We start from the raw sequence: 12,252 nt of genomic DNA, 5'->3' as shown, positions 1-12,252 counted from the left end.
TTTTTTTTTTTGGACTTTTCTATGTAACAGAAAGACATTATTTGTACTCCCCATATCATCACACAGACTGTTAAAAAGACATGTACACCCAAGGATAAAGATTTAATAAAATTAATAATACTGCTGCTTCATCAAGGTGATTCCTAAGTGAAACTCTTTTTGTTTTGTTTTCTGCCAGTACATGCAGATGAAGAATGAAATGTCTACTAGTGCAGCTGGTGGTACTATCTTGATTTGTGCTAAGATGTCAGCCGTTTTATCTACCATTGCTTTTGCACTATCACTGCAAATGTCAACACAGTGAAAAAATCAAAACTGAGAACAGTTTTGACCTCACAGACTCCCAGGAAGTGTCTCAAGGATCACCAAGCATCCACAGACAATTTTTTGATAATCACTGTGTTCATATTAATATAAAGACATGATGGTAACACATGTGGCTGCTGGAGAGAGGAGAGAAACAAGGACAGAACAAAGGGGGATTCACTTTAAAAAATACAAAGTTTCATCAGACATGAAATAATCAGACATCTGGTTCTATAATACAGATATCATGTATATTTCCTATGGTATTATAATCAACTCTGTTTAAAATTAGAGTAGACTAGCTAATAAAAGCATGTTGCTATATGTATTAGTTTCCAAGGGCTGATGTAACAAATTATAACTTCTGATAATTTCAAAACAACAAAAATGTATTCTCCCACAGTTCTACAGGCTAGAAGTCTGAAATCAAGGTGTCAGCAGGGCCAAGTACCCTCTGAAAGTTCTAGAGAAGAATCCTTCCTTGCCTCTTCCCAGCTTCTAGTAGCTGTCAACAATCCTTGGTGTTACTGGGATCAGAACAGCTACATCACTCCAGTCTCTGCCTCTATCTACACATGGTATTATTCTCTCTGTGTGTCTGTCCATGCATCCTCTCCTCTTAGGGGATACCAAGCATTAGATTTGAGGCCCACCCTGATCCAGTATGACCTCATCTTAACTTGATTGTGCTTGCAAAGTCCCTCTTTCCAAATAAGATCACATTCCTAGGTAGTGGGGGTTAGGACTTGAATATATTTTAGGGGGAAGTACAATATTGTGTCCCTTGAACCCATTATTACTACCTAATAATAATGAATTAACAACAACTCATGTTCCTCATTTGCATGTGATCTTCAAAGAGTTGGAAATATTGAGCAATAAATTTTATTTTTTGAGAGAGCTTGATTGAGGTAAAATTAATATGGAGTAAGGTGCATGTATTTACACTGTACAACTTGATATGTTTGAACACATGCATTCAGTTGTCCCTCTGTATCTGCAGGAGATTGGTTCCAGGACCTCTGTGGATACCAAACTCCAAAGATGCTCAATTCCCTTATATAAAATGGTGTAGTATTTGTATATAACCTAAGCACATTCTCTAGAATACTTCATTTATTTTTCTTTGTTTTGGAAAGTTTACTTAGTTTTCATTAACAAAAATTTATGTTAAAACGTAATTAACTTATTTTTAAATGAATTAATGTTTTAAATTTTTCTGTTTTAATTTCTTATTTTTAAACATCTTTATTGGAGTATAATTGCTTTACAATGGTGTGTTAGTTTCTGCTTTATAACAAAGTAAATCAGCTAAACATATACATATATCCCCATATCTCCTCCCTCTTGAATCTCCCTCCCATCCTCCCTATCCCACCCCTCTAGGTGGTCACAAAACACGGAGCTGATCTCCCTGTGCTATGTGCTGCTTCCCACTATCTATCTATTGTGCATCTGGTAGTGTATATGTCCATGCCACTCTCACTTTGTCCCAGCTTAAGCTTCCCACTATCCATGTCCTCAAGTCCATTCTCTATGTCTGCATCTTTATTCCTGCCCTGCCCCTAGGTTCTTCAGAACCCCTTTTTTTTTTGATTCCATATATATGTGTTAGCATACAGTATTCCTTTTTCTCTTTCGGACTTACTTCACTCTGTATGACAGACTCTAGGCCCATCCACATCACTAGAAATAACTCAATTTCGTTTCTTTTTATGGCTGAGTAATGTTCCATTGTATATATGTGCCACACCTTCTTTATCCATTCGTCTGTTGATGGACACTTAGGTTGCTTCCACGTGCTGGCTATTGTAAATAGACCTGAAATGAACACTGTGCTACATGACTCTTTTTGAATTATGGTTTTCTCAGGATATATGCCCAGTAGTGGGATTGCTGGGTCATACGGTAGTTCTATTTTTAGTTTTTTTAAGGAACCTCCATACGGTTCTCCATAGTGGCTGTATCAATTTACATTCCCACCAACAGTGCAAGAGGGCTCCCTTTTCTCCACACCCTCTCCAGCATTTGTTTGTAAATTTTTTTGATGATGGCCATTCTGACTGGTGTGAGGTGATATCTCATTGTAATCTTGATTTGCATTTCTCTTATGATTAGTGATGTTGAGCATCCTTTCATGTGTTTGTTGGCAATCTGTATATCTTCTTTGGAGAAATGTCTATTGAGGTCTTCTGCCCATTTTTGGATTTGGTTGTTTTTTTGATATTGAGCTGCATGAGATTCTTGTAAATTTTGGAGATTAGTCATTGGTCAGTTGCTTCAGTTGCAAACATTTTCTCCCATTCTGAGAGTTGTCTTTTTGTCTTGTTTATGGTTTCCTTTGCTGTGCAAAAAGAAAGATTTTAAGTTTCATTAGGTCCCATTTGTTTATTTTTGTTTTTATTTCCATTTCTCTAGGAGGTGGGTCAAGAAGGATCTTGCTGTGATTTAGGTCATAGAGTGTTTTGCCTACATTTTCCTCTAAGAGTTTTATAGTGTCTGGCCTCACATTTAGGTCTTTAATCCATTTGGAGTTTATTTTTGTGTATGGTGCTAGGAAGTATTCTAATTTCATTCTTTTACATGTAGCTGTCTAGTTTTCCCAGCACCACTTATTGAAGAGGCTGTCTTTTCTCCATTGTATATTCTTGCTTCCTTTATCAAAAATAAGGTGACCATAAGTGCATGGGTTTATCTCTGGGCATCCTATCCTGTTCCGTTGATCTATATACCTGTTTTTGTGCCAGTACCATACCGACTTGATTACCGTAGCTTTGTAGCATAGTCCGAAGTCAGGGAGCCTGATTCCTCCAGCTCCAACTTCCTTTCTCAACATTGCTTTGGCTATTCAGGGTCTTTTGTGTTTCCATACAAATTGGAAATTTTTTGTTCTACTTCTGTGAAAAATGCCAGTGGTAGTTTGATAGGGATTGCATTGAATCTGTAGATTGCTTTGGGTAGTAGAGTCATTTTCACAATGTTGATTCTTCCAATCCAAGAACATGGTATATCTCTCCATCTGTTTGAATCATCTTTAATTTCTTTCATCAGTGTTTTATAGTTTTCTGCATACAGGTCTTTTGTCTCCTTAGGTTGGTTGATCCCTAGGTATTTCATTCTTTTTTGTTGCAGTGGTAAATGGGAGTGTTTCCTTCATTTCTCTTTCAGATATTTCGTCATTAGTGTATAGGAATGCAAGAGATTTCTGTGCATTAATTTTGTATCCTGCTACTTTACCAAATTCACTGATTAGCTCTAATATTCTGGTAGCATATTTAGGATTCTCTATGTATAGTATCATGTCATCTGCAAACAGTGACAGATTTACTTCTTCTTTTCCGATTTGGATTGCTTTTATTTATTTTTCTTCTCTGATTATGGTGCCTAAAACTTCCAAAACTATGTTGAATAATAGTGGTGAGAGTGGAAAATCTTGCCTTGTTCCTGATGTTAGAGGAAATGGTTTCAGTTTTTCACCATTGAGAACAATGTTGGCTGTGGCTTTGTCAAATATGACCTTTATTATGTTGAAGTAAGTTCCCTCTATGCCTACTTTCTGGAGGGTTTTTATCATAAATCAGTGTTGAATTTTGTCGAAAGCTTTTTCTGCATCTATTGAGATGATCATATGGTTTTCACCTTCAATTTGTTAATATGGTTTATCATATTGATTGATTTGCGTATATTGAAAAATCCTTGCATTCCTAGGATGAACCCCACTTGATCATGGTGAATGATCCTTTTAATGTGCTGTTGGATTCTGTTTGCTAGTATTTGGTTGAGGATTTTTGAATCTATGTTCATCAGTGATATTGGCCTGTAGTTTTCTTTCTTTGTGACATCTTTGTCTGGTTTTGGTATCAGGATGACGGTGGCCTTGTAGAATGAGTTTGGGAGAGTTCCACCCTCTGCTACATTTTGGAAGAGTTTGAGAAGGATAGGTTTTAGCTCTTCTGTAAATGTTTGATAGAATTCGCCTGTGAAGCCATCTAGTCCTGCGCTTTTGTTTGATGGAAGATTTTTAATCACAGTCTCAATTTCAGTGCTTGTGATTGGTCTCTTTATATTTTCTATTTCTTCCTGGTTCAGTCTGAGATGGCTGTGCTTTTCTAAGAATTTGTCCATTTCTTCCAAGTTGTCCATTTTATTGGCATACAGTTGTTTGTTGTAATCTCTCATAAGCCTTTGTATTTCTGGAGTGTCAGTTGTTACTTCTCCTTTTTCATTACTAATTTTGTTGATTTGAGCCTTATCCCTTTTATTCTTGATGAGTTTGGCTAATGGTTTATCAATTTTGTTTATCTTCTCAAAGAACCAGCTTTCAGTTTTATTGATCTTTGCTATTGTTTCCTTCATTTCTTTTTCATTTATTTCTGATATGATCTTTAGTTCTTTCCTTCTGCTAACTTTGGGGTTTTTTTGTTCTTCTCTAATTGCTTTAGGTGTAAGTTTAGGTTGTTTATTTGAGATGTTTCTTGTTTCTTGAGGTAGGACTGTATTGCTATAAACTTCCCTCTTAGAGCTGCTTTTGCTACATCCCATGGGTTTTGGGTCATCGAGTTTTCATTGTCATTTGTTTCTAGTTATTTCTTGATTTCCTCTTTGATTTATTCAGTGATCTCTTGGTTACTTACTAATGTATTGTTTAGCCTCCATGTGTTTGTATTTTTTACAGATTTTTTCCGGTAATTGATATCTAGTCTCATGGCATTGTGGTCAGAAAAGATACTTGATACGATTTCAATTTTCTTAAATTTACCAAGGCTTGATCTGTGACCCAAGATATGATATATCCTGGAGAATGTTCCATGAGCACTTGAGAAGAATGTGTATTCTGTTGTTTTCAGATGGAATGTCCTATAAATATCAATTAAGTCCATCTTGTTTAATGTATCATTTAAAGCTTGTGTTTCCTTATTTATTTTCATTTTGGATGATCTGTCCATTGGTGAAAGTGGGGTGTTAAAAGTCCCCTACTATGATTGTGTTACTGTCAATTTCCCTTTCTATGGCTGCTATCATTTGCATTATGTATTGAGGTGCTCTTATGTTGGCTGCCTAAATATTTACAATTGTTATATCTTCTTCTTGGATTGATTCCTTGATCATTATGTAGTGTCTTTATTTGGCTCTTGTAATAGTCTTTATTTTAAAGTCTATTTTGTCTGGTATGAGAATTGCTACTCCAGCTTTCTTCTGATTTCCATTTGCATAGAATATCTTTTTCCATCCCCTCACTTTCAGTCTGTATGGGTCCCTAGGTCTGAAGTGGGCCTCTTGTAGACAGCATATATATGGATCCTGTTTTTGTATCCATTCAGCCAGTCTATGTCTTTTGGCTGGAGCGGTTTATCCATTTACATTTAAGGTAGTTATCGATATGTATGTTCCTAGTACCATTTTTTTTAATTGTTTTGGGTGTGTTATTGTAGGTCTTTCCCTTCTCTTGTGTTTCCTGCCTAGAGAAGTTCCTTTAGCATGTGTTGTAAAGCTGGTTTGGTGGTGCTGAATTCTCTTAGCTTTTGCTTGTCTGTAAAGGTTTTAATTTCTCCATCAAATCTGAATGAGATCCTTGCTGGGTAATATTGGTTGTTGGTTCTTCCCTTTCATCACTTTACATATGTCCTGCCAGTCCCTTCTGGGTTGCAGAGTTCCTGCTGGAAGATCAGCTGTTAACCTTATAGGGATTCCATTGTATATTATTTGTTGTTTTTCCCTTGCTGCTTTTAATATTCTTTCTTTGTATTTAATTTTTGATAGTTTTTTTTTAGTATGTGTCTTGGTGTGTTTCTCCTTGGATTTATTCTGTATGGGACTCTCTGTGCTTCCTGGACTTGATTGACTATTTCCTTTCCCATATTAGGGATGTTTTCAACTATACTCTCTTCAAGTATTTTCTCAGTCCCTTTCTTTTCTCTTCTTCTGGGACCCCTATAATTCGAAGGTTGGTGCATTTAATGTTGTCCCAGAGGTCTCTGTGACTGTCCTCAATTCTTTTCTGCTCTGCGGTAGTTATTTCCACTATTTTATCTTCCCGGTCACTTACCTGTTCTTCTGCTTCAGTTATTCTATTGAATCCTTCTAGAGAATTTTTAATTTCATTTATTGTGTTGTTCATCATTGTCTGTTTGCTCTTTAGTTCTTCTAGGTCACTGTTAAAAGTTTCTTATATTTTCTCCATTCTATTTCCAAGATTTTGGATATCTTTACTATCATTACTCTGAATTCTTTTTCAGGTAGACTGTGTATTTCCTCTTCATTTGTTTTGTCTGGTGGGTTTTTACCTTGCTCCTTCATTTGCTGTGTGTTTCTCTGTCTTCTCATTTTGCTTAACTTACTGTGTTTGGGGTCTCCTTTTCACAGGCTGCAGGTTCATAGTTTCCTTTGTTTTGGGTGTGTGCCCCCAGTGGCTATGGTTGGTTCAGTGGATTGTGTAGGCTTCCTGGTGGAGGGGACTGGTGCCTGTGTTCTAGTAGATGAGGCTCAATCTTGTCTTTCTGGTGGGCAGGACCACATCCAGTGGTGTGGTTTGGGGTGTCTGTGACCTCATTTTGATATTAGTCAGCCTCTCTGCTAATGGGTGGGGTTGTGTTCCTGTCTTGCTAGTTGTTTGGCATAGGGTGTTCAGTACTGTAGCTTGCTGGTCATTGAGTGGACCTGGGTCTTAGCGTTGAGTTGGAGATCTCTGCCGTTTGATATTACATAGAGCCGGGAGGTCTCTGGTGTACCAATGTCCTGAATTCAGCTCTCCCACCTCAGAGGCACAGGCCTGACACCTAGCCAGAGCACAAAGACCCTGTCAGCCAGCCAGCTCAGAAGAATAGGGAGAAAGAAAGAAAAGAAAAGAAGGAAGGGAGGGAGGGAGGGAGGGAGGGGAGAAGGAAAGAAGGAAGGAAGGAAGGAAGGATGGAAGGAAGGAAGGAAGGAAAGTTATTAAAATAAATTTTTTTTAATTTTTAAAAATTTAAAAAATTTAAAGTAACTAAAAAAAGAAGAGAGCAATCAAACCAAAAAACAAATCCACCAATTATAACAAGCTCTTAAAACTATACTAAAAACAAATGAACAAAAAAAATGGACAGACAGAACCCTAGGACAAATGTAAAAGCAAAGCTATACAGACAAAATCACACAAAGAAGCATACACATACACACTCACAAAAAGAGAAAAAGGAAAAACATATATATATATGTATATATTAAAGAAAAAGGAAGACAGCAACCAAATCAATAAATAGATCTACCAATGATAATAAACTCTAAATACTAAACTAAGATAAACATAAAACCAGAAACAAATGAGATGCAGAAAGCAAACCCCCAAGTCTACAGTTCCTCCCAAAGTCCACCACCTCAATTTTGGGATGATTCATTTTCTATTCAGGTATTCCAGAGATGCAGGGTACATCAAGTTGATTGTGGAGACTTAATCCACTGGTCCTGAGGCTGCTGGGAGAAATTTCCCTTTCTCTTCTTTGTTCAGACAGCTCCTGGGGTTCAGCTTTGGATTTGGCCCTGCCTCTGTGTGTAGGTCGCCTGAGGGCACCTGTTCCCCATCCAGACAGGACGGGGTTAAAGTAGCAGCTGATTAGGGGGCTCTGGCTCACTCAGGCCGGGGGACGGGAGGGGTACGGAATGCAGGGTGAGCCTGCGGCGGCAGAGGCCAGCATGACGTTGCAACAGCCTGAGGCACACCTCGTGTTCTCCCAGGGAAGTTGTCCCTGGAACACGGGACCCTGGCAGTGGTGGGCTGCACAGGGTCCCAGGAGGGGAGGTGTGGAGAGCGACCTGTGCTTGCACACAGGCTTCTTGGTGGCTACAGCAGCAGCCTTAGTGTTTCATGCCCGTCTCTGGGGTCCACGCTGATAGCCACAGCTCATGCCTGTCTCTGGAGCTCCCTTAGGCAGTGCTCTGAATCCCTCTCTTTGTGCACCCCGAAACAATGGCCTCTTGCCTCTTTGGCAGGTCCAGACTTTTCCCCCAACTCCCTCCCGGCTAGCTGTGGTGCACTAGCCCCCTTTAGGCTGTGTTCACACATCCAACCCCAGTCCTCTCCCTGGGATCTGACCTCCAAAGCCTGAGCCTTGGCTCCCAGCCCCCACCCACTCCGGTGGGTGAGCAGACAAGCCTCTCAGGCTGGTTAGTACTGGTCGGCACTTATCCTCTGTGTGGGAATCTCTCCACTTTGCCCTCTGCACCCCTGTTGCTGCGCTCTCCTCCGTGGCTCCGAAGTTTCCCACCACCCAACCCCGTCTCCACCAGCGAATGGGCTTCCGAGTGTGTGGAAACTTTTCCTGCTTCACAGCTCCCTCCCAGAGGTGCAGGTCCCGTCCCTATTCTTTTGTCTCTGTTTTTCCTTTTCTCTTTTTCCTTACCCAGGTATGTGGGGAATGTCTTGCCTTTTGGGAAGTCTGAGGTCTTCTGCCAGCATTCAGTTGGTGTTCTGTAGGAGTTGTTCCACACGTAGATGTATTTCTGATGTATGTGTGGGGAGGAAGGTGATCTCTACATCTTACTCCTCCACCATCTTGAGGTCTCCCCTCTCGTATACTTTAAATCATCTCTAGATTACTTATAATACCTAATACAATGTAAATGCTATATAAATAATTGTAAATACAATGTAAATGCTATGTAAATAGGTGCTAAAGCATCACAAATTCTAGTTTTGGTGTTTGGTAGTTTCTGGAATTTTTTCCCAACATTTTTGATCCTCTGTTGGTTGAATCTGCTGATACAGAACCTGCAGATATGGAGGACCGACTGTATGTTCAGGAAACTATCATCACAATCATGTACAGTAAGTGCCCTACATACAAACCTTCAAGTTGCAAACTTTCAAAGATGCGAACGTGGGTTAGCATGTCCAATCACATAAAAATTAGTTCACAAAGCTGGAGGACATTGTCATATGTGTGCTTCCTCTACAAGTGGTTGTGCTTTTGTGTACTTTACTGTACAGTACTGTATAGAGTACAGTAGTGCAGTATCTTTATTTCAAGCCCAGGATGTCCAGAAGCAAGCATAAAAGCAGCAGTATATAGCCGCTTGTGTTAGCTGGGTGCCTAGGCTAACTTTGTTGGACTTATGAACAAATTGGACTTATGAACATGCTCTTGGAACAAACTCGTTCATATGTAGGGGACTTACTGTAAACATATCCATCAACCCCCAAATTTTCCATGCTCCTTTGTAATCTGTCCTTCTTGCCCCTCTCCACCCCCACCTCAGTGTCCCCAGGCAATCACTGATCTGCTTTCTGTCACTATGATTAGTTTCCATTTTTTAAAGATAGTACAATGGAATCAGACAATATGCACTCTTTTTTGGTCTGGCTTCTTTCACTGAGCATAATTATTTTGTAATTCATCCATGTTGCCACATGAAACAACGATTCCTTCCTTTTAATTGCTAAACAGTATTCCATTGTATGGATGTACCACAATTTAGATATCTATTGATCTACTAGTGGAAATTTGGATTGTTACCAGATTTGGATATTACAAATAAAGAAAGAACTTTTAATCTTCCATATGCAAGGAATTTACTTTTACAGTATGTTGTACATTTTATTTGTTCATGAACCTAACAAAGTGTGTGTTGCTATAAGTAAAACTAAGCTATTTTGGTTTCCAAGAAGGCTGGATTCCACTTGCATAAATTATGGAGAGCCATTTGGAAACAAGATGTATGATAAATCCAGAGCCAAAAAGAAGATAATTTTCTATTCAGTAATCCCACTCTTAAGAATTTAGCCTCAAGAATTTTTTTTAAAAAAAGGAAAGGTAAGCTGATGAAGATATTTTCTACAGACCTCCCTAGAATAGTAAAACTTTGGAAGCAATCTAAATTTATAATAAAGAAATACTGAAACAACATGAGAGAGTCTTTAGATACAACGTTCAGTTCAAAAACACATCATATGAAATTATGTCTAGATTATGATTACAACCATATATAATTCAGGTATGTTTGTGGATGAGTGAACTCAAGTATTATTATTGTGTTACAGTTATGGAATTGTGATTTTTTTTTTACCATCTTTATTTTTGTCATAAAATTTATATAATAATAAACATCAGAAGGCAACAGTTGACTGCTCTCTAAAGTCAGTAAATTCATAGGCTTCTTCTCCTTGATGGTATTCAAAAGCTGTTTGTATCCATCTGGCCCATCCTTCATCATCAATGAGATAAATTATGGTGTTGTCAGAGACCCAGCCTAGACTACTCCATAACTATTGCTACACTTCAGACAGAACCAGGAGGTTGGTATTAGAAAGTCTTCTCTACTCTGGGAATCTTCTTTCCACTCAAAAGTATATACATACATATATATATATATATATATATATATATATATATATATAAAAATATAAATTAAGGTTTCTCAAAAAACTAAAAATAGAGCTACCATATGACCCAACAATTCCACTCCTGGGTATATACCTGAAAAAAATAAAAACACTAATTTGAAAACATACATGCACCCCAATGTTCATAGCAGCATTATTTGCAATTGCCATGGTATGGAAGCAACCTAAGTGTCCATCAACAGATCAATGGATAAAGAAGATGTGGCATATATATATATATATATGTATATATACATATATATACATATATACAATGGAATATTATTCAGCCATAAAAAGAATGAAATTTTGCCATTTGCAGCAACATGAATAGACATGGAGGGCACTATGCTAAGTGAAATAAGTCAGAGAGGGACAGACAAATACTGTGTGATACCACTTATGGGTGGAATCTAAAAAATACAAAAAACTAGTGAACGAAACAAAAAAGAAGCAGACTCACAGATATAGAGAATAAACCAGTGGTTACAGTAGGAGTAGGGGAAAAAAAGGGGGTTATTATGGGATCATATGAAATCATGTGTGAGAAACCTTTGAAAATTGTAAAGCACTGTAGAATTTAAAGAATCTTCCATTCAATAAAAAATAAAATTTAAAAAAGGAAAAAAACATATACATATAAATGAAAATGATGGAAAATACCAAGTCTCAGTGAGGTCTCACACACTGCTGATGGGTGTTTGATTTGGTTCAACCACTTTGGAAAACTATTTGGCATTATCTAATAAAGCAGAACATACTGCATACACTGTGACCATAACTTTCCCTTCTAGGTGTAGATCCAACAGAAATGCACATGTATGTTCAGCAAAGGCACATACTAGAATGCTGACAGCAACACTATTTTAATAGCCCCAAGTTGGAAACTACCCAAATGCTCATAAACAGAAGATGGATACATGAATTGTAGTAGAGACACACAACAGAATCCCATATGACAGTTAAAATGAATGATCTACAATTACACATATTCATATGGTTGAATCTTACAAATGTTTAGAGAAATAAGCCAGATGCAAAAGAGTATATACTATACTATTCTATTTACATAAGTACAATGCCAGCAAAAAGTAATCTATGCTTTTAGGGATCAGGATGATAGCTGTCCTTGGAAGTAGAAGGGGAGATACTGAAAGGAACATAACAAGGCTTTGGGGGTGCTTATAATGAACTATTTATTGATCCAAATGCTGATTATATGAGTGTGTTCAGTTTGAAGAAGCTGTACCTTATGTGTAATTTTCTGTAATGTATATTATAGTACCATAAAAGTTTTTTTGTAGTCAATCAGTATTATCAAAAGCTTTATTATCAGAAGAGTGTTACCAATACCTTTCTTTTTTATGTAGATACTGAAAAGAAGGCCAGTTGGCAGAGTTAGTATAGTGTTGTGATTTTACGATGAACTAGAAAGTCAGGGTTATATACCATGGTGCATCTGGGGAACTCTGTAACCAGCTGAATGGTTATTCCTAGTCACAGAGCCTAAAGCTCTCAATAAATTTTGTTTCCTCCACTGCACACCATCTGATGATTGGCAAAGAAATAAAACATAGAATCAAAAAAGCTAT

The 12,252-nt window shown here is 37.8% G+C and overlaps 1 long non-coding RNA gene across 1 annotated transcript in view; it reads right to left on the bottom strand.

Annotated features, from left to right (window-relative positions):
• LOC307176541 overlaps positions 1 to 12,252 on the bottom strand; it is a 134,638-nt gene that overhangs the window by 95,253 nt on the left and 27,133 nt on the right. The window lies entirely within an intron of this gene.

This window comes from Stenella coeruleoalba, assembly GCF_951394435.1.
Source record: "Stenella coeruleoalba genome assembly, chromosome: 18".
In the NCBI taxonomy this organism is placed as follows: domain Eukaryota; kingdom Metazoa; phylum Chordata; class Mammalia; order Artiodactyla; family Delphinidae; genus Stenella; species Stenella coeruleoalba.
Note: the sequence above shows the minus strand (reverse complement) of the source record. Positions and strands in the feature narration are given on the sequence as shown.